At 40.1% G+C, this 19,057-nt stretch overlaps 1 protein-coding gene across 1 annotated transcript in view; it reads left to right on the top strand.

The window, feature by feature from the left end:
• The window catches only part of hcn2 (hyperpolarization activated cyclic nucleotide gated potassium and sodium channel 2), a 162,090-nt gene that overhangs the window by 123,311 nt on the left and 19,722 nt on the right, over window positions 1-19,057 (top strand). Inside the window, exon 9 of the transcript XR_010000126.1 lies at window positions 12,690-12,965. The gene's annotated coding sequence lies outside the window, so the exon portion shown is untranslated. The remainder of the gene's footprint in view (window positions 1-12,689; window positions 12,966-19,057) is intronic.

The following is a 19,057-nucleotide window of genomic DNA, read 5'->3' as shown; positions in this document are numbered from 1 at the left end:
TCTTTCCATGCATGTCGATGTACAAAGACAAGGACCTTTTAGACAATTGCAAGGAAAGAACACGCACCAACGGGAGCACGTCCTCCTGTGCTCCGCAGAAGGGAAACAAGTGTTCTTTCGCTTACCCTCATGTTGCCCACATGGTCAGCTGACAGAGCTTGGATAACTACTGGCACGTGGCCCAGCCATACTGACTGGAGAGCATTGTGCGAGGCTCCTTGTTATCAACATATTTTGCTAACTCTCCCTGGGCTAACTGCTCTGCTCCACAAGCCTTCGTCATTCTTAAAATGGCTCAGCAAATCAAGGGATGTGTAGAACTTTGTGAAATATAGCAGACGACAACAAAGAGTCAGTTAAAAAATCGATCACAATCGGGCGCAAAGTCTTCCCCAAACAAATTAAGCTGCAACACCAAACTGTAAAGCTTGACAATCAGCACCAAGGGAAGGAGGGAAATAACTACTAGAAGATCAAACAACAAACTAGTGTTAGAAAGAATATTTTACGATCAAAGGGTTCACTTGTGGTCACTGGTATTAAAAGTTTTGCAGAAAGGAAACAAGGAACCTTACCATTAGGATAGGGTACAGTAGAGTCTCACTTATCCAACACAAACGGGCCGACAGAACGTTGGATAAGCGAGTCTTGGATAAGAGACTCTACTGTACATTAATATTCCTCACAAAGAGTGAGAAAGGATGCCGATCATGTATGTCTAGGTAAAAGTTTCCCTCTTGAACTGGAACTTAAAAACCATGTTGCCTTGAACTGAAGAGCAGAGTGTCCGTTAGGTAAAGGTTTTCCCCTGACATTAACTCTAGTCGTGTCTGACTCATCTATATATATAAAAGGGTAATGGAATCACGGCACCGGACAAAACAACTAAACTAAATGCCCCACAACCATGAAAATTGACAGCACAACCTCTCATCCACGCCTCTACGTTCATACAACAAAAAGAAAAGAAAAATTAAGTCCTAGCCACAGCAACGCGTGGCCGGGCACAGCTATCTATCTATCTATCTATCTATCTATCTATCTATCTATCTATCTATATAAAAGGGTAATGGAATCACGGCACCGGACAAAACAACTAAACTAAATGCCCCACAACAATGAAAATTGAGAGCACAACTTCTCATCCACGCCTCTACGTTCATACAACAAAAAGAAAAGAAAAATTAAGTCCTAGCCACAGCAACGCGTGGCCGGGCACAGCTATCTATATATATAAAAGGGTAATGGAATCACGGCACCAGACAAAACAACTAAACTAAATGCCCCACAACCATGAAAATTGACAGCACAACCTCTCATCCACGCCTCTACGTTCATATAACAAAAAGAAAAGAAAAATTAAGTCCTAGCCACAGCAACGCGTGGCCGGGCACAGCTAGTTTCCTATAACCTGCTACCAAGTTGAAGCTTCAAAAGCTAGTGTATTTAGTTGGCCGATAACTGTATCACTCTTTTGTGTTTTTCCTTTCCAAGGGATACTCTGTAACAGCAGAATTCTGAAAAATTTCCTTCAAGAGGCTTGTTTTCAAAACAAAAACGTTTCACACAACGTACTCAAAGCATAACTCGTGCTTATTTTATTTCCTTAGCATTATTTTTCGCTTGTTTAAAGTGTAGTCGAGATATTCATTAAATAATCACACTCGAAAGGTCAGAAGGGCCGGTTCCTTTCAAAGGCCAGACAACCCAGCTGCCGTTTCTGTCTCCAAATGAATTCTTGAATCCATAAGGGAGTTAAGTTAAAATAGAACTACTCTTTGAAGGAGACGACTACTCAAAGAAAGGCCAAGTTGGAGGGGAATATCAATGGTTTGCTGGGCAATGGTTGTGCAAACTGCTGACTGATGAATGGCAATGCTATGCTTGGCTATAAGCTTACTGTATATACTCGAGTATAAGTCTAGTTTTTCAGCCCCTTTTTAGGGCCGAAAAAGCTCCCCTCGGCTTATACTCGAGTGAGGATCCTGGCTGGCTTATGTTCGGGTTGGCTTATACTCAAGTGTATAGGTAATCAGACTTAAGACAGTCTTATCTTTTCAAAGTCTTATTATCATAAATTACGATTTTATGTAAACATTCAAAAACATTTAACCTATTGATGCCTCAAATAATGCAATTTTATTAGTATCTATTTTTATTTTTGAAATTTGCCAGTAGCTGCTGCATTTCCCACCCTCGTCTTATACTCAATAGGTTTTCCCAGTTTAGTGATAAAATTAGGTGCCTTGGCTTATATTCAGGTTGGCTTATACTCGACTATATACGGTATATCTGAATGCCATATTTCTGGTTAAATGTTGGTTAAAATAACTCATCTGGACGTCATCTGGTTAAAAGAAATCATCCGGACATCATCTGGTTAAAAGAACTCATCTCGACATCATTGGTTAAAACAACTCATCTGGTTAAAACAACTCATCAGGTTAAAACAACTCATCTGGACGTCATCTGGTTAAAACAACTCATCTGGACATCATTTGGTTAAAAAAACTCATCTGGACGTCATCTGGCTAAAATAACTTATCTGGACGACATCTGACTCTGTACAACTTGAATACTGTATCTGTGTCATCATCATACAAATGACCGAACAATCTGGGCTCAAGATAACAAAAAGCCAGTGTGTTGCACCAACATTAGCAATCCTTCCTGCCATAATCGTTTATGCAAAGATATGCTTATTTTAACGTGTGATCTATTCAAACACATAGTGACTACATCCCTTAAAAGTTTTTTTTCCCATCGTGTCAGAAGTCAATTCAATTTCCAACAAGCCTCTATTGGAATATACGTATATCAAGACAGTGTCAAATGCAGAATATATTATACAACTAGCTGTGCCCGGCCACGCGTTGCTGTGGCTAGGACTTTATTTTTGTTGTATGAACGTAGAGGCGTGGATGAGAGGTTGTGCTGTCCATTTTCGAGGTTGTGGGGCATTTAGTTTAGTTGTTTTGTCTGGTGCCGTGATTCCATTACCCTTTTATATATATAGATAGAAAAACTTTACGTTTGTCATATATTAAATTTGCAGACTTCGTGGCAGAAGTGAATTGAGAACATACTGCAAGTCGATTCTGGTGTGAGAGAATCGGCTGTCTACTAAGATGTTGCTCAGGGGACGCCTGGATGTGTTACTTATCCTGCTGGGAGGCTTCTCTCACGCCCCTGCATGCGAAGCTAGGGCTGACATACAGGAGCTCACCCTGTCTTGTGCATTTGAACTGCCAACCTTCAGGTCAGCAGTTCAGCCTTCCAGATGTGATAGACAGATTCTTAGCCAGTACGACTGGGAATAAAGGTGATATTGAAACGTCCGATGTACATATCAATTTTAAATTCTCAACAGTGGTGGGGGGCAAAAAGAGCTGGCACGCTAGTGGAACACGCTAGTTCTGTCCCGCCACTTCACAGACAACAGCTCATGCAAAACCGCCCCGAGGAAAAACACATGATCTGCTCTTGCGTTTCAAAGTAAAGTCACCTTCAACTATAAACAGACACTCCCCACTTTAAACTAGGAGAGGAGGAGGAGCTGCTGGTGCGCAGACAGTCTCTTGACACATATATCCAAGCACCCATCATCCATCATCTCGCTGCTAAGTGCCATGTTCTTTTTCCTCCTACGAAACTAAAGCTCAGTCAACTTTTGAGCAATAAGCATTCCAACGAAATCTGGCCCAAGCTTTGCCTCTTCGTTCAACAATAATACTCGAGATAAATACTGGAGAAATTTGGATCTCACGTCAACGCACCCTGATACACGGCAAGGTCCGTGGAAAAGTGCATTCCTTGACTAGGTGGAGGCTTCATGCCTCAACAGGGTGGCTCAGAAACGGCACGAGGGAGCAAATCTAGCAAAAATAGCAAAATTAAAAAACTGCCTGAACCCTTTCTCTCCCTCTGAACAATGATGAGGGCAGCCAAGGACAGATCGAAAGGAAAAACAGATTGAGAAATCTGAAAGTTTCCAAGCATCAAACTGAAGGTTCCTGTCTGACAAAGAGTACTGTATATACTCGAGTATAAGCCTAGTTTTTCAGCCCTTTTTTTAAGAATGAAAAAGCCCCCCTCGGCTTATACTCAGGTGCGGGTCCTGGTTGGCTTATATTTGGGTCAGCTTATACTTGAGAATATATGGTACATTTATTATTTTTCTCTATTATTATTGGTATTATTACATTTATTATTTTTCTCTGTTTGGGTCAGCTTATACTCAAAATATATGGTACATTTATTATTTTTCTCTATTATGATTGGAATTATTACATTCATTATTTTTCTCTATTATTGTTGCTACTGTTACATTTATTTTACTCTATATTATAATTATTAATACAGGGTACATTTATTATTTCACTCTGATCTTATTATTATTGCATTTATTATTTTACTCTATTTATTATTACTTGTAATATTTTCCTGTATTTATAATTATTATTATTATTTAATTAATTTATTTACTACATTTATATCCCGCTCTACTGGTTGACCTCACTCTTGCAAACCTCTGAGCAAATCACAATGAAAAACACCCATTTTAGGATCGCCATGAGTCAAAAGGGGAGCCCCCAGTGGCGCAGCGAGTTAAAGCGCTGAGTTGCTGAACTTGCGGACCGAAAGGTTGCAGGTTCGAATTCGCTGAGCAGAGTGTTAGCCCCAGCTTCTGCCAACCTAGCAGTTCAAAAACATGCAGATGTGAGTAGATCAATAGGTACTGCTCCGGTGGGAAAGTAAGTCATGGCAGTGGCCACATGACCTTGGAAGTGTCTACGGACAACGCCAGCTCTTCAGCTTAAAAATGGAAAGTCCACAGAGTCGGACACGACTGGACTTAATGTCAGGGGGAAACCTTTACCTGACCTATGAGTCAGAAACGACTTGAAGGCCGACAAGAAATACCACTTCACAAGCCAGATCTCCTTAAGATGAAACTGCAAAAGAGAATCACTGCTAGAACGCAACCTCCAGCCTCCATTTTACAGTGCTTTGCTCCAGTAACTGTAAAAGCTGTGTCACATGCACATTCTCAGGGCAGCTAAGCTAATGATCTGCTCAAAGATTGGTCTGATCAAACATTAATCCCCTGGTTTGTACACCGAGGTCAGTGTCTGCAATAGTTATCCAGCGGAACTCTCTTCACATTCCGTGAGATGGAGACACTATGGCAGAAGGAGCCAAATCTTGTGCAAGAAGCAGGCAAGCTTCACAAAGTGTGCAGACAAGGCAATAAACAGATCACTCGCCACCCGCTGAACAAGCCTGGCATTGAAAGCACTGCATGTAGTAATAATAATAATAATAAGCAAAGTGAAGAACCTGCTTTGATTGAAGTCAAAAATCAGAAACTCCTCAAAGCACAGCAAACAAAAAACCAATACAAGAAAGCTCTTGCAAGTAAAACAAGCAGTCAAAGAAGAAGAACATGCCCTGGCAGAATATGGAAATCAAAGTGAAGAACCTGCTTTGAATGAAGTCAAAAATCAGAAACTCCTCAAAGCACAGCAGACAAAAAACCAATACAAGAAAACCACACTACAAACTAGAGCAGAATCAGTACAAGAAAACCGCACTACAAACTAGAGCAGAATCAGTACAAGAAAACCGCACTACAAACTAGAGCAGAACCAGTACAAGAAAACCACACTACAAACTAGAGCAGAATCAGTACAAGAAAACCGCACTACAAACTAGAGCAGAATCAGTACAAGAAAACCACACTACAAACTAGAGCAGAATCAGTACAAGAAAACCACTACAAACTAGAGCTGACCGCTGGCACAACAAAACATTGCATGGAAAGTTCCTTGACAAAATTGAAGGAAAAGCTGATAAGGAGAAGACCTGGCTCTGGCTCACGAATGGGACCCTGAAGAAGGAGACAGAAGGCCTGATCCTTGCAGCCCAGGAGCAAGCCATCAGGACAAATGCAATTCAGGCCAAGATCGAAAAATCAGCTGATGACCCGGGATATTGTGGAAAACTTCAAGAACGCCAGCTTCTTAGCCTCTCACGGGAAAGATATTTACGTGAGAGCAGATTAAGTACCAGACTACATGGGTAAACTCTTAATCTTGACAAGCTTCGTTCCGTTATTAACATTAATGAGCCTTGGAGGAATTTGGAAAACAACAGAATTAGACAATGCAAATGAAATAAGGGGACTGAAGTTTCGCAAGAGTCGTAGTAGCTAATGTTACAGAGAAGAATCTTGTTTCTTTATGATTCAACAGTTTCAGGAGGAAACTTTTCACAAAGAATAAAACTTTAGTGATTTAGTAGAGAACTAGCTGTGCCCGGCCACGCGTTGCTGTGGCTAGGACTTTATTTTTCTTTTCTTTTCTTTTTGTTGTATGAACATAGAGGCGTGGATGAGAGGTTGTGCTGTCAATTTTCGAGGTTGTGGGGCGTTTATTTTAGTTGTTTTGTCCGGCGCCGTGATACCATTACCCTTTTATATATATAGACGACGTTAGCACTTCTTCAAACTCTAGGACCTCGATCACATAAACAGAGATCCAGTCTGGGTCCCTCCTACTGTGACAAAGCCATGACTTATTAGTCATGCTGACTGTGAATCTTATAGGAGGTGAAACTGCAGGAAGTTGGTACTTATTGGTGTGGCAAGACACAAAATCCCTCGCTGCTTTCACAACATGGGGGAAATCATTTTAAAAATCACAGAATACCAGTATATGCAAGTATACAAGGTATACAAAGTATATACAAGGTCAACAAGATCAGCTTCTCCTTTACAACCATGTTTTATGCAGGCCAATAACATCTTTCTGCCTAGCTGTTAAGCTGTTAGAAAGAACAGGCATACAATGTTTATTTTAGCATCTGAGGAATCAAATCTTTGCAGGCAAAAGGGGAGGAAAAACAGGATCAAACCAGATCTACGTTAAAAACAATAATTCCAGTTCAGCCTTCATAGGGAGCATTTTATATTGCAATACCTTTATCTAGCTGTATAATATAAGTCAAAGTTTGTTTGTATGTATCTATGTATTTTTGACAGCATTTTTCCAAGATTATTGTTATTGTAACTCCCTACAATAACTGATCTGTACCAAACGTAGCATGCAGATTTCCCATGAACCATTTTACCTCCCAGTGGGGATTAAGGGGGATGGACCCTGGATGATGGGAGTTGTAGTACCTTCATGCACATCTAGAGACTACTGTGAATCCCACCAATGATGGATCTGGCCCAAACTTGGCACAGACCCCCTGTGACCAAATTTATGTCCTGGTGGGGCAATGGACCCTGGACAATGGGAGTTGCAGTACCTTCGTCCACATCCAGAGACTACTGTGAACTCCTCCATTGATGGATCTGGACCAAACTTGGCACACAGACCCACCCACAATACGTCCTGGTGAGGTTTGGGGTGATGGACCCTGGATGATGGGAGTTGCAGTACCTTCATCCACATCCAGAGACTACTGCGAACCCCACCAATGATGGATCTGGACCAAACCTGGCACACAGACCCACCCACTTTACGTCCTGGTGAGGTTTGGGGTGATGGACTATGGACAATGGGAGTTGCAGTACCTTCGCCCACATCCAGAGACCACTATGAACTCCTCTAATGATGGATCTGGACCAAACTTGGGACACAGACCCAACCACAATACGTCCTGGTGAGGTTTGGGGTGATGGACCCTGGACAATGGGAGTTGTAGTACCTTCGCCCACATCCAGAGATTACTGTGAATCCCACCAATGATGGATCTGGACCAAACCTGGCACACAGACCCACCCACTTTACGTCCTGGTGAGGTTTGGGGTGATGGACTATGGACAATGGGAGTTGCAGTACCTTCGCCCACATCCAGAGACCACTATGAACTCCTCTAATGATGGATCTGGACCAAACTTGGGACACAGACCCAACCACAATACGTCCTGGTGAGGTTTGGGGTGATGGACTATGGACAATGGGAGTTGTAGTACCTTCGCCCACATCCAGAGACCACTATGAACTCCTCTAATGATGGATCTGGACCAAACTTGGCACACAGACCCAACCACAATACGTCCTGGTGAGGTTTGGGGTGATGGACCCTGGACAATGGGAGTTGTAGTACCTTCGCCCACATCCAGAGACCACTATGAACTCCTCCAATGATGGATCTGGACCAAACCTGGCACACAGACCCACCCACATTACGTCCTGGTGAGGTTTGGGGTGATGGACTCTGGACAATGGGAGTTGCAGTACCTTCATCCACATCTAGAGACTACTGTGAATCCCACCAATGATGGATCTGGGCCAAACTTGGCACACAAACCCGCTGTGACCAAATTTATGTCCTGGTGGGGCAATGGACCCTGGACAATGGGAGTTGCAGTACCTTCGCCCACATCCAGAGACCACTATGAACTCCTCTAATGATGGATCTGGACCAAACTTGGCACACAGACCCACCCACTTTACGTACTGGTGAGGTTTGGGGTGATGGACCCTGGACAATGGGAGTTGTAGTAATTTCATCCACATCCAGAGACCACTATGAACTCCTCCAATGATGGATCTGGACCAAACTTGGCACACAGACCCACCCACTTTACGTACTGGTGAGGTTTGGGGTGATGGACCCTGGACAATGGGAGTTGTAGTACCTTCATCCACATCCAGAGACTACTATGAACTCCTACATTGATGGATCTGGACCAAACATGGCACACAGACCCACCCACTTTACGTCCTGGTGAGGTTTGGGGTGATGGACCCTGGACAATGGGAGTTGTAGTAATTTCATCCACATCCAGAGACCACTATGAACTCCTACATTGATGGATCTGGACCAAACATGGCACACAGACCCACCCACTTTACGTCCTGGTGAGGTTTGGGGTGATGGACTCTGGACAATGGGAGTTGCAGTACCTTCATCCACATCTAGAGACTACTGTGAATCCCACCAATGATGGATCTGGACCAAACCTGGCACACAGACCCACCCACATTACGTACTGGTGAGGTTTGGGGTGATGGACTATGGACAATGGGAGTTGTAGTACCTTCATCCACATCCAGAGACCACTATGAACTCCTCCAATGATGGATCTGGACCAAACTTGGCACACAGACCCACCCACATTACGTACTGGTGAGGTTTGGGGTGATGGACCCTGGACAATGGGAGTTGTAGTACCTTCATCCACATCCAGAGACTACTGTGAATCCCACCAATGATGGATCTGGACCAAACCTGGCACACAGACCCACCCACAATACGTCCTGATGAGGATTGGGGTGATGGACCCTGGACAATGGGAGTTGCAGTACCTTCATGCATAGCCACAGACTACTGTGAACCCCACCAATGATGGATCTGGATCAAACATGGCCAACCCTAAGTCCTGGTGGAGTTGGGGGGAAAATTTCAGAGGACGATGGGACTTGAAGCCCATTCGCGTCCTTAAGCATTTTTAAATGGGACGATTCAGAAAATCCAAAAATAGTTACTTGTTGTCATGTTTATTGTGACAAATTACCTAACCCAGGCATTGCGGGGTTATATGTTTAAGTATTTATTTTTAAGCCGCCCTGAGTCCACTATTGGGTGAGACGGGCGGGATATAAATATTGTAATAAATAAATATTATGGCCTTGAGCCCCTGGTGGCGCAGTGTGTTAAAGCGCTGAGCTGCTGAACTTGCAGACCGAAAGGTCCCAGGTTCGAATCCGGGGAGCGGAATGAGCGCCCGCTGTTAGCTCCAGCTTCTGCCAACCTAGCAGTTCGAAAACATGCCAATGTGAGTAGATCAATAGGTACCGCTCCAGTGGGAAGGTAACATTGGCGCTCCATGCAGTCATGTCAATGGCCACATGACCTTGGAGGTGTCTATGGACAACGCCGGCTCTTCGGCTTAGAAATGGAGATGAGCACCAACCCTCAGAGTCAGACACGATTAGACTTAACATCAGGGGAAACTTTTAACTTTACCTGTTATGTACTTAAGCCAGTACGTAATAAAATCGCACCACGTTTTTGAAGGCAGAGTAAAATGGTGTCCTTTATATAACACAGCACACCAACGGTTGTCTTTATTTACAGTTGAAGAGAAATCTAACTCATTTTCCTTACACTGGTCTCTTTAAGAATGTTCTTTCTGCCCAAAATCTGGGGAGAAGCACAACTCAGGATGTAGCAAGAATGACAGGCAGGACTAGGATCCCCCAAAGGAAGAGCTCAGGCGAGTCTGAGTGCCCACTCCCCCCCCCCCCCCATGACCTCAAGTCTTGCCTTTCTTTCAAATCACCAAACAGCTATTCATTAGTAAACAAAGCAGAGTGCAAGCCGGGAGAGGCTGGCAACAATCAGAGCCGATCTCGCACGTCCCCCTCTCCCGCTCAGGGTGGCCCACTCACAACAAGGATTACATAAAGGGCATGTGCGTAATGCATCTGTTTTTACACAAACCAAAGTGCTGCCTTCCCCAACCCCCCACCTTCCACAGCCCACCTCTAAAGAGATTTCTGCAGCAAAAGAGTTCTTCGTTTACCACGCTGGTTGCAGCAGAGATGCTATGGAGGTCTTATCTTCCATTATCACTATTCCACAGCCCACCTCTAGAGATTTCTGCAGCAAAAGAGTTCTTTGTTTACCACGCTGGTTGCAGCAGAGATGCTATAGCGGTCTTATCTTCCATTATTACTATTACAAATGCTTTACATTTATTTGTATTTAACTCCAAAGTGCTGTAGATTCTTCAGAGCAAAGAATACGTTGGGTATCTGCATTATCTGTATTATCACAACTCAGTAGGAGTATGGCATATACACTACGCCGTTGTGTATAAATGTGTTTGATCCTGTTTTAATTTTTACTGTTGATGATGTGTGTTAGGTATGTTAGGTTAGGCCAGCAGAACCTTGGATAAGCGAATATCTTGGATAATAAGGAGGGATTAAGGAAAAGTCTATTAAACATCAAATTAGGTCATGATTTTACAAATTAAGCACCAGAACATGTTATACAATAAATTTGTCAAAAGTAGTTCAATACGCAGTCATGTTATGTTGTAATTACTGTATTTACGAATTTAGCACCAAAATATTATGATACAGTATTAATATAATAAAAAAGAGTAAAATAAATGTAATAGTAGCAACAATAATAGAGAAAAATAATAAATGTAATAACAATAATAATAGAGAAAAATAATGAATGTAATAATACCAATCATAACCAGGACCCTCACCCCGAGTATAAGCTGAGGGGGGCTTTTTAAGTCTTAAAAAAAGGGCTGAAAAACTAGGCTTATACTCAAGTATATACAGTAATAATGATGATAATAAATACAGGAAAATAATAAATGTAATAATAAATAAGAGTAAAATAATAAATGTAATAATAATAAGATCAGAGTGAAATAATAACTGTATTAATATAATAAAAATAGAGTAAAATAAATGTGATAGTAGCAACAATAATAGAGAAAAATAATGAATGTAATAATTCCAATCATAACAGAGAAAAATAATAAATGCACCATATATTCTCGAGTTTAAGCTGAAAAACTAGGCTTATACTCGAGTATATACAGTAATAATATATATTATAGAGGGATATTAGTCCTATTATAACAGGACTAATACATATGATACAATAATATATAACTATCTAAATTATATATAGATTTATTATCATTGGGTTTCTGTGAGTTTTGCAGGCTGTCTGGCTATGTCCCAGAAGCATTCACTCCTGACATTTTGCCCATATATACAGTAGAGTCTCACTTATCCAAGCTAAATGGGCCAGCAGAAGCTTGGATAAGCAAATATCTTGGATAATAAGGAAGGATTAAGGAAAGGCCTATTAAACATCAAATTAGGTTATAATTTTACAAATTAAGCACCAAAACATCATGTTTTACAACAAATTTGACAGAAAAAGCAGTTCAATACACAGTCATGTTATGTTGTAATGACTGTATTTATGAATTTAGCATCAAAATATCACGATATATTGAAAATATTGACTACAAAAATGTGTTGGATAATCCAGAATGTTGGATAAGTGAGACTCTACTGTACAAGTAAATAATACAAGTAATAATAGAGTAAAATAATAAATGCAATAATTATAAGATCAGAGTGAAATAATAGTATTATTATTGATGTATATGTGGCCACACAACGCAGTAGCCATTATTAATAATAATAATAGAGTAAAATAAATGTAATAGTAGCAACAATAACAGAGAAAAATAATAACGTTATCCAGAACGTTGGATAAGCGAGTGTTGGATAAGTGAGACTCTACTGTATCTAAATTATATATAGATATATTATTATTGGGTTTCTGTGAGTTTTGCAGGCTGTCTGGTCATGTCCCAGAAGCATTCTCTCCTGACATTTCGCCCATATATATGTCCAGGGTGGGAGAGAGAAAGAACTCTTGTCTGTTTGAGGCAGGTGTGAATGTTGTCATTTGGCCAGCTTGATTAGCATTGAATAGCCTTGTAGCTTCAAAGCCTGGCTGCTTCCTACCTGGAAGGTGCTAGCTGGCCCTGATTGTTTCCTGTCTAGGATATAAATCCCCCAAATATAAAGATTTCCCCTCAGAATCTTTAATTTTCTCTCAGAGATGACCTTCCCCCTCAGGACATGAAATCTCATCTCAAAACCTGTCATTTTTTTCCTCAGGGACGGGATCCATTCCGCCTCCCCGGCCTCGCTGGGCCTCTTACCGGCGGCCGAGGCGCCGTCCAGGCAGCAGAGCCAGGCGCCCAAGGCCAGCACCAGCCTCTTCGCCACCGTCGCCCTCATCGCTCCCGATGCTTCTGCCGCTCCGTCGCTCGGCTCCTCTCCTCGGGAATGGCGGACAGCAACCTCCAGGAGGCGGGGAAATCCAGGAAGAACCAATCGCCGGATAGAGAAGCCCTGATTGACACAAGCGAGCCAATCGGATTGCAGCGCCAGGTAAAAACCGTTGGGGACAGAGCCCCTCCCCTCTGTCCCCAGTGACGTCACGAACCCGGTGGGAGGTGGGGCTCAATTGGACCTTCGATTGACAAGCTAGCCACCCTATAGGAAAGGATATTCTCAAGAAGGCGGGACCCAAACTTGAAGTCATTCCTACACTAGGTCACGTACACATGCACAAAAAGGGGCGGTCGCTTCCAATTACGTCAAAGCCAATCGCGGCGCCGGCTCTCACGACTGGCGTTACTCTAAACCAATGACACGCGCAGTCCCGCCTACTCATGTAATTTGCCCCGGCGCCGGCTCTCACGACTGGCGTTACTCTAAACCAATGACACGCGCAGTCCCGCCTACTCATGTAATTTGCAGCGGCGCCGGCTCTCACGACTGGCGTTACTCTAAACCAATGACACGCGCAGTCCCGCCTACTCATGTAATTTGCAGCGGCGCCGGCTCTCACGACTGGCGTTATTCTAAACCAATGACACGCGCAGTCCCGCCTACTCATGTAAAGGCATTCTTAAAGAGACAGCAGCCACTTTAGGAGTGGTAAATAAACAATCATACTAGTACAGTAGAGTCTCACTTATCCAAGCTAAACGGGTCCTGGTTGGCTTATATTGCGGTCAGCTTATACTCGAGAATATATGGTACATTTATTATTTTTCTCTATTATTATTGATATTATTACATTTACAGTAGTCTCACTTATCCAACATAAGCAGGTCCTGGTTGGCTTATATTTGGGTCAGCTTATACTCGAGAATATATGGTACATTTATTATTTTTCTCTATTATTATTGATATTATTACATTTACAGTAGTCTCACTTATCCAACATAAGCGGGTCCTGGTTGGCTTATATTGCGGTCAGCTTATACTCGAGAATATATGGTACATTTATTATTTTTCTCTATTATTATTGATATTATTACATTTACAGTAGAGTCTCACTTATCCAACATAAGCGGGTCCTGGTTGGCTTATATTTGGGTCAGCTTATACTCGAGAATATATGGTACATTTATTATTTTTCTCTATTATTATTGATATTATTACATTTACAGTAGAGTCTCACTTATCCAACATAAGCGGGTCCTGGTTGGCTTATATTTGGGTCAGCTTATACTCGAGAATATATGGCACATTTATTATTTTTCTCTATTATTATTGATATTATTACATTTACAGTAGAGTCTCACTTATCCAACATAAACGGGTCCTGGTTAGCTTATATTTGGGTCAGCTTATACTCGAGAATATATGGTACATTTATTATTTGTCTCTATTATTATTGATATTATTACATTTATTTTTCTCTATTATTATTGATATTATTACATTTATTTTACTCTATTTTTATTATTATTAATAAATTTATTATTTCACTCTGATCTTATTATTATTATTATTTTACACTATTTATTACTATTATCTAATCTGCTAACGTTAAATGTCACAAATATTAAGGGGTGGCTTTGACCTGCAGCTAAATTATATATTTCACACACACACACACACACACACACAATGTGTAATATATGCATTATATATATATAGTAATAATAATAATAATAATAATAATAATAATAATAATAATAAAATAATTATTAAAATAATAAAAATATAATAATAATAAACCTTTATTTATATACCGCCCTATCTCCCGGATGGGCGGTACATAAATATAAATATATATTCTATAAATATATATTTTATATACAGTAGAGTCTCACTTATCCAACATAAACGGGCCAGCAGAACGTTGGATAAGCAAATATGTTGGATAATGAGAGATTAAGGAGAAGCCTATTAAGCATCAAATTAGGTTATGATTTTACAAATTAAGCACCAAAACATCATATTATACAACGAAAAGTAGTTCAATATGCAGTGATGCTATGTAGTAATTACTGTATTTACGAATTTAGCACCAAAATATCACGATGTATTGAAAACATTGACTACAGAAATGCACTGGATAATCCAGAACGTTGGATAAGTGAGACTCTACTGTATTATCTAATCTGCAAACGTTAAAAGTCACAAATATTAAGGAGTGGTTTTAGTCTGCAGCTAAATTATATATTTTGTACACACACACACAATGTGTAATATATTTATTTTATATATATATAGTAATAATAATAATATAGAATAATTATTAAAATAAAATAAAAATATATAATAATAATAATAATAATAATAATAATAAAAACTTTATTTATACCCCGCCACCATAAATCTTTATTTATATACCACCCTATCTCCCGGATGGGCGGTATATAAATATATATTATAAATATATAATATATATATTTTAATCTTATATATTATAAATATTATATATATATAATATTATATTTATATTATATATATATATATATATATATATATATATATATATATATATATATAAATAATTGTGTGTGTGTGACATTAGTGACATTTATATCCCACCCTTCTCACCCTGAAGTTGAGGCCAAGCTTTTTGTATGTTTCTCCAAAGGTGTTTACAGTGGCTTGTCGGTCTTCTTCTGAATGTGTACAAACTACATTATCATCGGCATATTGGATTTCTATAGCAGATGTTGTTGTGACCTTCCGAATACGCACAGACTATGTTATCATTTGCATATTGGATTTCTATAACGTGTTGGCTTGTAGGTCTTCCGAATACGCACAGACTATGTTATCATCTGCATATTGGATTTCTATAACAGACGTTGGCTTATAGGTCTTCCGAATACGCACAGACTATGTTATCATCTGCATATTGGATTTCTATAACAGACGTTGGCTTATAGGTCTTCCGAATACGCACAGACTATGTTATCATCTGCATATTGGATTTCTATAACAGACGTTGGCTTATAGGTCTTCCGAATACGCACAGACTATGTTATCATCTGCATATTGGATTTCTATAACAGACGTTGGCTTATAGGTCTTCCGAATACGCACAGACTATGTTATCATCTGCATATTGGATTTCTATAACATGTTGGCTTGTAGGTCTTCCGAATACGCACAGACTATGTTATCATCTGCATATTGGATTTCTATAACATGTTGGCTTGTGGGTCTTCCGAATACGCACAGACTATGTTATCATCTGCATATTGGATTTCTATAACACGTTGGCTTGTAGGTCTTCCGAATACACACAGACTATGTTATCATTTGCATATTGGATTTCTATAACACGTTGGCTTGTAGGTCTTCCGAATACGCACAGACTATGTTATCATCTGCATATTGGATTTCTATAACATGTTGGCTTGTAGGTCTTCCGAATATGCACAGACTATGTTATCATTTGCATATTGGATTTCTATAACGTGTTGGCTTGTAGGTCTTCCGAATACGCACAGACTATGTTATCATCTGCATATTGGATTTCTATAACACGTTGGCTTGTAGGTCTTCCGAATACGCACAGACTATGTTATCATCTGCATATTGGATTTCTATAACATATTGGCTTGTAGGTCTTCCGAATACGCACAGACTATGTTATCATCTGCATATTGGATTTCTATAACATGTTGGCTTGTAGGTCTTCCGAATATGCACAGACTATGTTATCATTTGCATATTGGATTTCTATAACGTGTTGGCTTGTAGGTCTTCCGAATACGCACAGACTATGTTATCATCTGCATATTGGATTTCTATAACACGTTGGCTTGTAGGTCTTCCGAATACGCACAGACTATGTTATCATTTGCATATTGGATTTCTATAACGTGTTGGCTTGTAGGTCTTCCGAATACGCACAGACTATGTTATCATCTGCATATTGGATTTCTATAACACGTTGGCTTGTAGGTCTTCCGAATACGCACAGACTATGTTATCATCTGCATATTGGATTTCTATAACATGTTGGCTTGTAGGTCTTCCGAATACGCACAGACTATGTTATCATTTGCATATTGGATTTCTATAACGTGTTGGCTTGTAGGTCTTCCGAATACGCACAGACTATGTTATCATCTGCATATTGGATTTCTATAACATGTTGGCTTGTAGGTCTTCCGAATATGCACAGACTATGTTATCATTTGCATATTGTTTTCTATAACGTGTTGGCTTGTAGGTCTTCCGAATACGCACAGACTATGTTATCATCTGCATATTGGATTTCTATAACACGTTGGCTTGTAGGTCTTCCGAATACGCACAGACTATGTTATCATTTGCATATTGTTTTCTATAACGTGTTGGCTTGTAGGTCTTCCGAATACGCACAGACTATGTTATCATCTGCATATTGGATTTCTATAACACGTTGGCTTGTAGGTCTTCCGAATACGCACAGACTATGTTATCATCTGCATATTGGATTTCTATAACATGTTGGCTTGTAGGTCTTCCGAATACGCACAGACTATGTTATCATCTGCATATTGGATTTCTATAACATGTTGGCTTGTAGGTCTTCCGAATATGCACAGACTATGTTATCATTTGCATATTGTTTTCTATAACGTGTTGGCTTGTAGGTCTTCCGAATACGCACAGACTATGTTATCATCTGCATATTGGATTTCTATAACACGTTGGCTTGTAGGTCTTCCGAATACGCACAGACTATGTTATCATCTGCATATTGGATTTCTATAACATGTTGGCTTGTAGGTCTTCCGAATACGCATAGACTATGTTATCATCTGCATATTGGATTTCTATAACATGTTGGCTTGTAGGTCTTCCGAATACGCACAGACTATGTTATCATCTGCATATTGGATTTCTATAACATGTTGGCTTGTAGGTCTTCCGAATACGCACAGACTATGTTATCATCTGCATATTGGATTTCTATAACATGTTGGCTTGTAGGTCTTCCAAATACGCACAGACTATGTTATCATCTGCATATTGGATTTCTATAACATGTTGGCTTGTAGGTCTTCCGAATACGCACAGACTATGTTATCATCTGCATATTGGATTTCTATAACATGTTGGCTTGTAGGTCTTCCGAATACGCACAGACTATGTTATCATCTGCATATTGGATTTCTATAACATGTTGGCTTGTAGGTCTTCCGAATACGCATAGACTATGTTATCATCTGCATATTGGATTTCTATAACATGTTGGCTTGTAGGTCTTCCGAATACGCACAGACTATGTTATCATCTGCATATTGGATTTCTATAACATGTTGGCTTGTAGGTCTTCCGAATACGCACAGACTATGTTATCATCTGCATATTGGATTTCTATAACATGTTGGCTTGTAGGTCTTCCGAATACGCATAGACTATGTTATCATCTGCATATTGGATTTCTATAACATGTTGGCTTGTAGGTCTTCCGAATACGCACAGACTATGTTATCATCTGCATATTGGATTTCTATAACATGTTGGCTTGTAGGTCTTCCGAATACGCACAGACTATGTTATCATCTGCATATTGGATTTCTATAACATGTTGGCTTGTAGGTCTTCCGAATACGCACAGACTATGTTATCATCTGCATATTGGATTTCTATAACATGTTGGCTTGTAGGTCTTCCGAATACGCACAGACTATGTTATCATCTGCATATTGGATTTCTATAACATGTTGGCTTGTAGGTCTTCCGAATACGCACAGACTATGTTATCATCTGCATATTGGATTTCTATAACATGTTGGCTTGTAGGTCTTCCGAATACGCACAGACTATGTTATCATCTGCATATTGGATTTCTATAACATGTTGGCTTGTAGGTCTTCCGAATACGCACAGACTATGTTATCATCTGCATATTGGATTTCTATAACATGTTGGCTTGTAGGTCTTCCGAATACGCACAGACTATGTTATCATCTGCATATTGGATTTCTATAACATGTTGGCTTGTAGGTCTTCCGAATACGCACAGACTATGTTATCATCTGCATATTGGATTTCTATAACATGTTGGCTTGTAGGTCTTCCGAATACGCACAGACTATGTTATCATCTGCATATTGGATTTCTATAACATGTTGGCTTGTAGGTCTTCCGAATACGCACAGACTATGTTATCATCTGCATATTGGATTTCTATAACATGTTGGCTTGTAGGTCTTCCGAATACGCAC

Source organism: Anolis carolinensis, unplaced genomic scaffold (genome assembly GCF_035594765.1).
Source record: "Anolis carolinensis isolate JA03-04 unplaced genomic scaffold, rAnoCar3.1.pri scaffold_7, whole genome shotgun sequence".
In the NCBI taxonomy this organism is placed as follows: domain Eukaryota; kingdom Metazoa; phylum Chordata; class Lepidosauria; order Squamata; family Dactyloidae; genus Anolis; species Anolis carolinensis.
Note: the sequence above shows the minus strand (reverse complement) of the source record. Positions and strands in the feature narration are given on the sequence as shown.